The sequence below is a fragment of the Lissotriton helveticus genome, chromosome 3_1 (genome assembly GCF_964261635.1).
Source record: "Lissotriton helveticus chromosome 3_1, aLisHel1.1, whole genome shotgun sequence".
NCBI lineage: Eukaryota > Metazoa > Chordata > Amphibia > Caudata > Salamandridae > Lissotriton > Lissotriton helveticus.
The window spans coordinates 1,162,496,451-1,162,510,434 of NC_136061.1; the positions used below are offsets into that span (position 1 = coordinate 1,162,496,451).

The 13,984-nt window shown below is 40.3% G+C and overlaps 1 protein-coding gene across 1 annotated transcript in view; it reads left to right on the forward strand.

Moving 5' to 3' along the window:
• The window catches only part of LOC144824218 (NXPE family member 1-like), a 249,360-nt gene that overhangs the window by 216,074 nt on the left and 19,302 nt on the right, over nt 1-13,984 (forward strand). The window lies entirely within an intron of this gene.

Below are 13,984 nucleotides of genomic sequence, written 5' to 3' on the forward strand. Positions count from 1 at the left end.
ATTCTAGGCGTATGTTGTAGTTCCGCTTGACCGGTGATGCTTCCAAACCGGTAAGGGTATCTTAGAGTACTGTGTAGCTTGAGATTTGCACTTTTGTCTTGATCGTTGTGGCATGTAGCCCGTATGGATATATGAACTGTATGTAAAATTAAAGCAAGTGCCCGACCGTAAGAGTTGCTGGGCTGAACAGGAACCCTCCTTTTATTTAAGTAAGTAATGCTGTATGGGCGGCCGATCTGTTTTGTGATAATCGCCGTGTATTCAGACTATTCTCCGTATTCCCACAATTGTCATCCGAGTGTCCGTAGAACCTTCTGTTCCGCCTGGCCATGAATCCGGCGTCTCTCAGCAATGGTGTTTCCGAATATATAATAATAATAATAAATATTTAAACAACATTAATAAAAAAATTGAACTCTCTAAATAGTACATATAGTATTTCCACAAAAAGCGATAAACTCAAGAGGGATAACATTTACTATATTTACTATTCCCACTCCAGTCTGTGCAACAGTAGGGAAAGTTATGAACTAAGGAGGGGTAAAATTCACTATTTCTACTCCAGTCGGTGCAACAGTAGGGAAAGCATTGAACTCAGGTGGGGTAAAACTTACTTTTCCCACTCAAGTCTCTGCAACAGTAGGACTCAGAAGGGGTAAAATGTACTATTTCCACTCCAATATGCGCAGTAGCAGGGAAAGTGCTACACTCAGGAGGGGTAATATTTACTATTTCCACTCCAGTGGTGAAACAGTAGGGAAAGTGTTGGACTGAGGAGGGGTAAACTTGACTTTTCCCACTCCAATCGGTGCTACTGTAGGGAAATCGTTAGACTCAGAAGGGGCCAAATTTACTATTCTCACTCCAGTCAGTACAACGCTAGGGAAAGTGTTGAACTCAGTAGGGGTAAACTTTACTATCCCAATCCAGTCTGTGCAACAGTAGGGAAAGCATTGGTCCCAGGAGAGGTAAAATGTACTATTCCCACGCCAGCCTGTAACATAGTAGGGAAAGCGTTGGACTCAGGAAGGGTAAGATGTACTATACCAACTCCAGTTGGTGCAACAGTAGATAGAGACTATTTCATTTAAAGCAAATAAGACATTTTAACAACTTCAATGTAATTTTTTTAAAATATATGTCTAAACTGTAATGAAAATTAAGCAAATTGCATCACTATTCATTTTTTTAATAATTATTATCCATTAAAGCAAATAATATGAATTTAATTAAAATGCCACACTATATTTTCACAATCATAACAGCCAACAATTACAATACAATTGAAACGAAAAAGCATCAAAGAATTAACATATTACCTAATAAATAACGCAATTTTTAAGAAACTAATAAATAATTTTACATGTATTATTACTTAAATAACTTCCTACCCTATACCTCTACAAACTAAACAACACACACCTAAAATATAACTTTACTCATATGATATTTTACAATTTGCAGTTTTCAATTAAATATTTATTAACAAATTAATAATTAATTGGCAATAAAATATTTTATTAATTAACTTCGCACCCTGTACCCATACAAAGCCAAAAATCCACATGTAAACTATATCATAAAAGTTCAATAATTACACAATTGACATGATTATTAATTAAACAATTAATAATAGTTAACAAATAATTAATTGATTATATGTTAGTAACTTTCACCCTTTACCTCTACAAACACAAGAATCCGCACATGAAATACAACTTAAAAAATATCTTAATTACATTAAATACATAATGCTCAATTAAATAATTCTTTTTATTTACCATTAATTACAAATAATCACCACTCTCACCCTTTACTCCTCACAGCCTGCACTGAAAATATAGATTAAAAATTAAAATATTTAAACAATGTACACAATTAATTATAAATAAAAGAATTTAAATTATTTACATATAATTATTCATTAACTATAATTAATTTACTTCCCACCCTATACCCCTATAAACCTCACAACCTACATGTAAAATATAACTTAAAAACAACATGCTTTACACAATTTATATACAGAATTAATAATTAATGAATTAATATTACTTTTAAATCCATTAATAATTAATTATAATTAATTTACAAAACTGCCCCCTACTCCTACAACCCCCACAACCCACTAAAACAATAAAACATTACATCTAAAAACAACTAAAAATATACAAACTCTATTTAAAAGCATTAACAATACTTATACAAACTATATATAACATATACAATAAATACATAAGTATAAATTAACTATATTCTTTATAACAATATTTTTGTAAACAATATTATCAACATGGATTATTGTAAATGATATTAACAACATAGATATTTTTAACATCTATATTACTTACCTAGAAAATCGATACTCTTGTCAATGATATTCCTCCATCATGGCATTTGTGTATCACAATATTAAAAACTCAATATTTGCGTGCCTCAATATTTTTTACTCTATATTTTGCCCTAATCCTTCTATCATCTCCTACTTTTTTGGATTCCAATAAAGATTCAAAGACCAGATATTTGCTTTTTCTTTATGGCAATATCTGGCTTTAGCTCTCTTTCCATATTTTTCAATATTTAACTGCGCCATTCGCCAGGGCCTGAGAAGCCTAAAAGCCATGTATGCCTTTCGTTCGATCCACATATCTGTGAATGTGATTGCATCTATGCTACGGGTAGAAGCTTGGTGTATATCATTGCTCAGCCATGGGCAAATACTCTGGAGTGATGACCAAAATTAGTTGGAAAAGAGATGCCAGTCCCATTTCGGTGGGCCATGGGCAAGGTAGGTCTACCGGGCCTCAGCCATGGAGGTTGAGGTTGTTTGCTTTCAATGTCCCTAAGTCCATCCTACTATAGCTCTGCAAAATTGGGATACGTAAAGCCCCTTCAAGAACTTGACTCTCAGTGGTAAAAATGGTAAGCAGTCACAAGTTTCTAAATCAGGTAGTATGGGAATGCTTGAGCTCAGCACTCTGGTGTCGCACTGCAGTGTAATAAGTTATTGTATAACTGAGTGCTTTACTTCCAAGAAGAAAAGTTCTTTAATGCACACCAGAACTAAATACTACACATATTATTAGCAAGATGCAATTTAGGGCATCATCACGATGTCGGGCGGATGTGACCATTGGAGTTTAGGGACCGACCGACCTAAGGTCAGCAGTCCCCACACCGCAATTACAATGCAACCTCACATGGTGTGGTTGCAAGCTCCCATTTCTCCAAAGGAGCTTGTGCTGCAGTCAGAAAATGGCCGCAGCACAAGCTTCCATGGAGAAATGGGAGCTTCTGTTAATCCCTGCACAGCGTGGCAGGCACCTTATGACACCTGCCACATACTGAAAGGATTAACATGGGGGCACCATAGGTGCCCCCCGGCCCCTAACCGGATGCCACTGAGGGATGGGGGCCCTGCTAGGGGCCTCCAGAGTCGCTTTTCGATAGGCTTTTCATGTCGGAAAGCCCAACATGAAAAGCCTGTTGGAAACTGACATCACAATATAGACGGTGGAAACACCGTCCCTAGGGGTTTATGAAAGGTTTCTGACTAGCAGACGGGCTCTTGGAGCCTGTCGGAAGCCAGTCTAAATGGCTGTATGGTTTACACTCTAACCGCCTCCATCATAATTGGGTAGTTGGACTGTAAACCTACCATGTTGGTCAGTAAGCCTCCGACGAGTGATCGGAGGCTTACTGACCGACATCGTAATCGGCCCCTAAGTGTTCTTGGCCCAGAGATCGGTTCTGCAGGTTCCCACTCTTGACTCCTGTTCCATCTTATATTCCAAGTGGTTCCCTGCCAGAATCAAAATTATAGAGTAACTAAGCTCAGTGGCAGATGACCCCTGTTACTCTCACAGTATGCTCAGTTATTCACTGTTTCATGTTTTCGGACTTAAGAGAGACATGCTCAGACTGTGATGGAGTAGACCTATTTACCTGCACAGTCTAAGGTCCAGTGGGTAATCTCCACTATGCCCTCACTGCATACATACAGACATATACGGAGGAAGATCATTCTCATACCTAGCTCCCCGCCACTGGAACAGACTACCTGTACAAAGACAAAGTACAGTCCTGCCCTGACTTAACCCTATTAGAAAACTGCTTAAAACTTGGCTTACCAGATTCTCCAATATCCCTCCTTCCTTTGAATGTGCTACAAGAGACCCTCTTGGGGGTGATTCATTTGGGGCTATAAAAATTTGAATAACATAACATAACATGGAGGGTCTGCACACACACAAGTGGCCGACTGGTATCTCCTCCATTCACTTGCGATCCTGCCCCTGGCAGACTGTGAGCCAGCAGCTCTGACAGGACTTCTCCTGTAGTGGTGTCTTTGATGGCTGGGGTGGCATCTTGCAGGCAGGGACAAGAGTTCCTTGGAGCCATTTCGAGCACAAGGCTAAAAGCTAGGAGATTGCGTCTGTGTTAGAGCCCAATCCTGGTACTTATTTGTGAAGGCAGAAAAAAATGCTTTGAAGAACCTCTGAGAGTCTTGCTGGAGGCTTGTTCAGTCAAGATGGAATCTGGTGCTGTGCTCATCTGGGTCTGCAATCTACAACCTGCGTGAAGTTTCTCTCTCCTGACCAGTCAAGTGGCAACCCTTTTATAATATATCATATGTAAGATGGAATTTCCAATTTCACCTTAGGAGTGTCTTGATATAATCCTAATCAGTAGGTGCACTAATAAGGTAAACACATATCAATACACACCACGTTTGGGTTATGTTTGTTATTTGACCTTGAAAAGGGCACCTGTCCCATACTGTTGTCACACTGGGGATTTTTGCCCATGTTATTGAGAGGAGGCTATGACACATTTAGAAGTCAAAAGGATGTGACACATTTACAGATCTTCAGGAAGATATGGGACACCATGTTTAGACCTAGGAAGCTAAAGACTGCCATTTGCTAGACACACCTAGGACAACATAGAATCTCAGCCTGTACAAACAGGAGTCTGCACTCAAGTGTTCAAGAGCCTAAAACTAAAATAAAGAAGCCTAAAATCAAGTGATTGAAATAAATAAAATAATAGAAGTATGGATGGAAGCAGTCACATTTATGGCATTCCTGGAATAATTTCTGAACTAAGCAATCACAAAATAATCCCTGAATGTGTTTTTGGTTGAACTATCTAGGACTAAATATATGTTTATCTTGTAGCTTGAGGTGTATGAATTTAAATTCAGATAACGTTATGAATCTGCACATTTGAAGAAGAATTGTAATATTTTCTAGCTTTGCCCAGGGCAAAATTTCACATCAACCTGCCTCAACTATTCACTGGAGCCTTACATCACTTATGACATCCCTGGTACAACCAGTAGATGAGAATGTGTAGTATATGGTGGCTCTTTAAAAAATGGTACGTCATGGCTGATGAGTGGCGTGCTTGCATCCCTAAGCTCTGGGCCGGCCTTGGGAATGGGCAAGCTGGGCACAGGCCCAGGGACCCAATAAGTTGGAGGGGCGCAGAAGGGAGCTGTCTGGCTTATTTTCATGCAAACAGCAGCTCGTGCATCCCACTTGGTCTCAATCAGGTCTCGTTGAAGCCTTTATAATCAGCCCTTAATGTACCTCAATGTAATTGTTAGCACCCCATCACACCCTGACCTCCTCCCACCTTCCTCACTACTCTGCCATCACACCACAATGACCTCCTCCACCCACAGCAAACACCAAATGATCTTTCCGCCCAGCGAGCCGTCCCAGTCAATCCGATTTAGGGCCACCCCTACCTAGGTTGCATGGGGAACATTCCTCCTGATGCACAGGCCGCCACTTTTGGTATTATTGAGAAAGTTCTTCAGTTATGCACTCCGCAAAACTGAGTTTTTGAAAAAATATATACGCACAGCTTTGAAATTGTAAGTTGCACAACTTTGCACAACTATATTTAAAATAGGGAGCTGACAAAGAGACCCTATACTCAGGGAAACTGTAATTATGAGATTGTGCGACTGCAGCATTTTCTGTTGATTTTAACAAAAAAAAAAAAAATTCTAGCTCAAACGGTTCTAAAGAGTTACAAAACTGCAGTGGCATGTGCTGCCCTGCGATGAAAGCCCCTTTGTAAAGGTTGACTGGTCATCTTTCTGTAGCTTGCTGCTATATTTAGATGTAATGAGTTGCAACCTAAGCTCAGAGAGTGTGTATAAGTGCACAAATGACACAATAATGAAATACTATCCCAAAATGCGCCACGTTATGCCGCATAATTTGCCTTTTCTTGCTGCATGAATTAGTCAATCCTGCCACGTGATTTGTCCCTCTCCTACCGCATAATTCCAGTGGTCCTGCATATACAAATCTTTCTTATGATTAAATCCAAGGAGAACTACACAAGGTCGAATGCGCACTCAAGTCCAGAAAGCTCAATTTGTAAAAAAAGAAGAGCAGGTGCTGAAAATGTTGCCAAGGAGGTCACCGATCACGTCTTCCTCCGGTGAACCCCACTTTCAACACTTTCACTGCTGCAGTCTCTATCTTCTAACCTTGATTGATGTCTGTCCCCAAAGTCTTTGCTCTAAGAGTCCATCCTCTCACCGCTCTAATTGTTTTTTATCACCTTTGTCACATCCTGTATTTCTGATTTGCCCTCCATTCATTTTAGCCCTGCCCTTTTTTCTATTCACTTTTATCCATGCTCTGCTCTCTCTCCCCTTGATCTTGGCTCTTTACTATCACTCTCTAGCAGTGATTAGCTGTGTCTCCATTATATCATTTGTCTGCTTTTTTTCCTCTGTCCTGTCCTCCACATTCTTTCATTCTATCTTCTCTCTTCTTAGTGCTCTCTTCTTCACATCATGACTGCTTTCTCTTTGTATCTGATTTGCTCTGCTCCTTTTCTTCCACTTTGCTCCGTTTTATCTCTCTCCTCTCTTGTTGTTTCTTTTCCTCTATACTCTTGCTGTCTCTCATCTCTAAAACTGCTGCTGCCTGTGACCCCTGTCATCAGCCTGTACATGTCCCTGCTTTTTTGAACTCTGCGTTTTCTTGTTGTCATTCCTAAAGAAGCAGAAGATGATGTGTTTTTCTTTCTTACCTACACCGAGTGCAAAAACAAAATGTACACCAAATGAAAATGCTTTTTTGCATATATTAATCAGTGTGGTATGACTGTGTTTATTGCGGAACAGGTGTCTGTTTGAGCACAGCAGGTCATGTCACTGCTAGTGCTGCCTGTAATTAGTAGGTCCAGGTGATGGAGCGGTAATTTCTTCTGGTAGTTTCTCAATGTAAAACCTTCATGCTACCTCTAATTTACCGCTCAAAAGGTGTTGGGCCCTTCACACCATGTATTACCTTCAGGAGACTTTAAATAATCATGAACAGTCAAAAATGCAATTATCATTGAAGTCAATAAAGAGATTTGTTGAGTATTTTAAAGGGTTTTATTTTCTAGTCAAAAGTTAATTTTTCTTTGACCCTTTATTCATTAGTAAAATATAAATCCGGTTACAGAATTTGGAAAACAGGAAAAATAGCATTAAAACAGAACACATTACAGTCTGCATATAAGCATTACATGTAGGAAAGAAAATGTGGCGCAAAATCTCAGTCAAAATTCTTAAAGAGTTTCTAAGAAAAATAGTCTTGCAAAGCTAATCAATAATTAAATAGTTGGCAAAAATCTCCCATTAAGAGAAATAAATGCATAAGTCAAATAAATCTTTTTAGACCTAAGTAGTTAGTCAAAGCAGAAACTTAAAGTTTAGCATCTAATTCTATCTTAATAAGCTGCCCTCTCTGTCTGTCTGTGTCTAAAGAGGAAAACAGCCCCTCCTTCACAAGACCTCAAAAGAATGTGGCCTGCAGTGCCAAAATATGACGTGGAAGCAAGAAACCTCCCCCTGACTCTCCTCGGACGCAAACTCCGCCCTTCAGCAATCTCCCGGGACGTTTCTCGTACCTAACCCATAGAATGTCTGGTCTAATCTGTTCCTTCTCTCAAGAGCTCGCACACCCCCCTAATGAGCCTAGAAGCCCGCTGAGCTAAGAAAGCCAGCCCCTCCTCCAGAGAGGTCATTATTTATACTCTAGTTCTTGGCAGACTACACAAAGATGTTGCATCTTCAGGAAAACCTGTACGTGATTGGTCAGCCATGATAACATGAAGTCTCACTTTCCTGACTCATTCTAAAAACCTGACTATACCAGTTTTAACAAAAGAAGCATACATGAATAAATACATTTATAAATGTTTGCAACATTTACTAGGAAAAATGTTTCATTCTAATTCTCTTCCTTCCTTTCACAGCGCAGTAGGACGGATATTTTAACTAACTGGTACATTGGCACAATCACAAGAATGTACAGTTCAAGATGTCCTTGACTTCTTCTTGTCATGAGGAAAGCTGGCTCAGTCTGCGCATGCACCCTTCTCTTTACAAGTCATAGCCTTGATGGATTCACAGGCAGCCATGTTCTCTTAGGCCCAAAAATAAAACAGACACAAAGAGAATATTACTTTCATGTAAATCAGCCCATTATGTTTCCCAACTCCATACTAATACCCCTTATAAATGTTTACCTAGCCAAGCTATTAGTTTCAAGCAGCTTTTCTATTATTTATGGCAACATGCAAAATAAATGTGTAATGTGCAACATAGCATTTTCATGCATTTAGTGTAAAATTTAGAAGCACACACAGTTAATACAGCGCACACAGTTAAATAAAGCGCACACAGCAACATGCTTTAGTGTTTTAGATAGCTTTTCATGCAAGTAGTGTTTGGTGCATTATTAGTTCACACACATTATAAAAAGAGGTGTTATTAACTGAAAATGTTTATCAAAATATGCAACAAGTCAAAGTCCCTTAAGACAGGAATAGTGAATTTAGATTACAAGGAATGAGCTAGGAAGAGAGAAACACATTCTATTAATCTTCAAAGCTAAAAGGGACACTTTTCTCTACACTGCAAAAACACATGTTAATTCAGCAAAAGCATTTCAGACTGAATAGGCCTCACTTTCATGTTTTTCATGTGCCATGTTTTTAACGTGCACCAAAATGTGCGTGGCAATTTAACTGCAGTCTGTCTGTAGCACAAAAATGAAACAATACCTGACTGCAGATGAAATCTGCTCCATCACAGGGATGACGAGGGCATCGGCATCCACTGCTCAGCTTGCTGTGATCCTGCCTCCTAAAGCACAGGCATTGTCCCCAGCAGTAATGCTGCAAATGCCGGTAAGTATGGCTGTGGTGACTACTGGACTCACTCACGCTCAGCAATTACCGTGCTGGGGTGCAGTGCACAGATTCTACTGGTGACGCCATGGCGCACAAAAGTTGTGTTGGGCCACAGCCGCATTGAGCACATTGAGGATAGCAGCAATGCAGGACTGCCGGATATGATACTTTGGCTACGCAACAAGTGGAAAGTCCACACTTACTTTCATTTATTCTTCCTCAAGAGCTCTCACTCCCAAGTTCCAAATGTGCTCTTGTAGCTTCCTTGCCTCAACTCCGTCATGAGCCAGCCCCCAGCTACAATTATCCAATGGAAGGTTAAGGCTCAGGCAATGGCAGGGTGCAGCAGACTAGGGGAATAGAATGCAAGCCATAGTTTGTCGATGACTTCTTGGATTTGTGATCACTAACTTGGTGATACACAATCATGCCTGCCTGGATAGGCATATGCCGGCCTGCCTATGAACATTTACCAGCCCGTCACCATGCAATGTATGTTATTCTTTTTATTTTGAATTGAACAATTAATCTTGAGACCACCACCTGCAGGTTCAGAAATTGTAGCCCCGGCCCTGTGAAAGAAGTGCAGGTGCTGAGCACCTGAAAGCACCTGCTTGAATTAAGCACTGCTGATCAGTCTTCTGTAATGAGATAAAAACATTGTCTGCCATCTATGATTTCATGATTTCAGATGTTGCGATGGTTTGATTCGCTCAGTATTTTTTTGTTTTTTTGTTTAATGGTTTATGATTAGTTTGAAAACGAACCGCCTTGTTGGACGGTCTATTGGTTTAGAGATATAACATGGGAAGCTATTTTGTCAAGCATTCTTCTAGTAGATTGTCATGTATTCCTATAGGTTCTGAATCAATCCCCCTATTCCTGACCCTATTCTGGTTAAACTAACTATCAAGTTAACTAACAGTCAGCCCATGAGGCAAGAAAAGCCCCCATGATGCAGATACCGTTATCTGACGCAGTCACACTACGGCACAGGAACGTGTTATCTGATTAGGTCATAACGCTTGAGATCTAATTAGACAAGCGACATTCCTCCAGCCCCTGATAAGGCATACGACGTTCTCATAACAAATCAAATCAAACCTATGACAACCTGGAAAATCCGTGCGGCCATTGTTTTGATTTCACAGAGAACTTTAGTAAAGAATGTGCTAACGAGCAAGTCGTATGACATCTTTATTGACGTATCTATGTCCATCCTTACGTCAATCTCGGCACCTTTAAGGTATAAATATTGCCGATCTTGCCATATGCAAACACACGCGTGGTGACGAGACGGAGCAGCCACACTTGCCGAAGCCGAGAGCAGGAGCAGACCCCGCTGGCAGCAGCCCCGCCTTCCTGACGCGCTGAGAGACGCGCTGCTATCTCAAGCCGAGAGACCCAGCACCGGCGCTTCTGGGCAGCCCTCGCAGGCAGCCTGGAATATCGAGAGCAGAGAAAGAGATACCATTCCTCATTCATCCTAAATTCCAGGTACAGAACTGAATAACCCCTCACAGAGAATTCTTTAGTTATTCACTTGGCAAAAACAAACTTAACTTAAACTGTATCTTTCTATTCCCGCCCACGCATTAGACTTAGGTCAGGTACACGGGGTAGGCGTATTTAGAAACACCAGTTGAGTACGTTTAGTCAAATGTATATGTGTATGTAAATATATTTTAATTATTTTAAACATCATATGGCTCAGCAACCATATCAATGTTTTTACAGTATTATTTTATACTATTGCTTTTAATGTATGCACTTTACTTAACTATAAGTATTGCAATAATATCGATCCATTTCTCTTGTACGAGAAAAGAGACTGATCAATAAATAACACCTTTTTATTGAACACGCCCGTCTCTTCCTTTTCTCTACAATCTGATGAGACTAAGAATGCACGTACTGACTGAGTAAAATAATTGCCTTGTGCTCACACGACTCTCGAGATTGACTCTTGATTAGGGGAGAGCAAAGTTGTCATGTTCTATGGTTGTCAGAAACTAAATCCCTTCTTGTCTAATCAGGGAAGTTAATTCCTCCTTGAACATTCGAGAAAGTTTCTAGCGAACTCTGAGCTATGCTGGCAAACCCAAAACTTAAGTCTAGTATCGACAGTAGTAGACCTAGTTAACGTCTGGTCTAGGCCTTTACTGCTGTAGGTATTATTCCAATGCGCAGAGCCTATTGGGAAAATAGGAACTACACTACATGGCGCCCAACGCGTTTGGAAAGGGCGATAAAACTAACGTAAGACATTTAGAGTAACTCAGTCGTGCTTTCTCACTCAGACCCCTTTTCCCAAATACTCCAAAGACGTCTGGAGTGGGTGAAAGGTAATATCCTCCAAAACCTCGCAGGAGGGAACTCCTATGTAAGGTTCTTGGTTTAGTCAACGTTGAAGGATACACTGTTCCAAAATATTGTGCATCTAATCTTTATTCCATTGAGAAACCTGATCTGCAAATAAACAAAATAACCTTTCTAACAGTAAAATGTCAGAAAGTGATGAAGAAAGAGAGGCAGTTAGATTAGCAACTGAAATCGCAGATGCTGATGCTACCATGCAAGCAGCAGACGCGGATATAATACTCATTCCGGTCATCAAAAGAAAATCTATAACTCTAAAACTTATAGAAAATGGACTGACACCTAGAGGTGGCACAGTCATATTCGTAATTGAGGCACACGAATATCGGCAGACAGAGGTATACTATTCATGGATACATTTTCCAGCAGCAAATACTGTAACAAAGTACTTCCACTATTACAAAATAGAGGAACCTCCTAATGAGTACACTCCTTTCGAGGAGGTGGAAGTACCACTCAAATTCCAAGAGCATTTGCTCTTATTTGATGGCGCCCTAAAACATAACAATCACATTACAAGGCTCGGTCCTTTAGGTAGACCAGGAGCAACGTGGCCGGTCTTGGCCGGATACACACCACACCCAGACATCGAAGGAATGTCTACAGGAGAGCTGTTAATACAGCTAAAACAATTACTAAAAATTCATAGACAATTAGTTCAGTATGTAATGCGGACTTCAACAATTCAGCCAGCGATTAAACTTCCACAGCTGACCCCTCACCAGGGGAACACAAATAAAATTACACCACAGAACATCCAATCCTGCCTAGGTAAAGTTCCGGCTAAACGGGAACAGATACCATTCTGGTTGGCACAGAAAATCACCCAAATAGAGGCGGTGTTTCCTGACACCACCTCGATAGAAAAACACAGGATTCTGACTATATGTCTCCCAATGGGAATCGCACCACACATAGAGGACTGTGACACTTGGGGTACAGTCTTTGCTTCCATCTACACAAAAACGCACGGTGTTCCATCCATTTCGGTGATACCAGATGTGCTAAAACAAATTCAAGATGAATACGGTCCAGAACCAGCTTTAACTCTTGGTATGAAATTACTGAAAGACTTCAAGCAGGTCTCGGCTATATTATTAGCCAACATAAAAGGTGAAGCAGCAAACGCGGCAATCCGCCAGAGGTTAATAGAGACAGATATAGCAGACCAACCAGCTGAAATTGCCAGAATCATAGAAAAATCCTATGAGGAACTAGGTAGAGATAGTTTAGGTGGAATACCAGTAAAACCGCAACTGACTGAAAGTCCAGAAAAAATATTTTTTAATAATAATTCACCAAAAAAGAACTGGGATGGAAACAAACAATCCAATCCAAAAGAAAAGAAATTCCAGTCCCGAGGAAGGTCTCCTAGGCGAAGGGAGAAATCTCCAAACCGAAGACAGAGGTCACCGCAGAGTGACCCCTCTGGGAATAGATATAACCTTAGAAATAGGGATAATATTAAAAAACCTGATAGATATCAAGACATTGATACACGTCCCTCTCAATCTTTTCAGAATTCCTCGCAGAAATCGGAAAGAAGAGGACGATCAGAACAAAGAGAAGAGCACGCCAAGTCCAAAGACAAGGAACGTGCTCAACTAAAAAAGAAATTACAATTTCCAAAAAAGAAGGTAGCCAGTATCAAGGTAGTTAAAAATGCCGAGAATACTGAGGACACAACTGAAAAACGGAGAATGGGCTCAGACAATGCTAGACAGCGCAGCAGAGGTGAGCATAGCTCGCAAAGTCCTTATGAATCATCTGGAGACAGTGGACACGAATGAATACCTTCAAGTGGAAACTGCAGACACCAGAGTTAGCAAGCCCCACAAGATATACGAGATAACATTACGTATAGAGGGAGATAAGACTAGGAAAATAAGGGGACTATTTTGGGATAACCTCTCCAAGGGCTATGATATCCTTCTAGCTGAAAAAGACTGGCCACCAGAGTTTGTCAGGGAGTGCCCTCATGGCGAAGAAGTAATTATGCCTGCCTTCTAGAATCAAATCCCGATTCATAAAAAATACACACTTGCTAGATAGTGGGCAGTGGCCTTAGCACCTGCTTTATATAAAAATCATGTAGGATGGGATGAGGATTCTCCTCCTCACAAAATCCAGTTAAAATCACAACCTACTGCACAAAGGCAGTACCCAATTAAGCAAGAAGCTAAAAAACAAGTAAATGAAATACTAGATCAGCTAGAATACCAGGGGGTGATTGAAACTTGCACCTCACAAATGAACAACCCTTTGTTTCCGGTCTCCAAACCAGACAATTCATATCGTCTAGTTTTGGATTACCGACACCTTAACACATGTTGCAAAACCTTTGCAGTGCAAAACTCACACAGTGCTGCACTAATGAATAACATAGTGC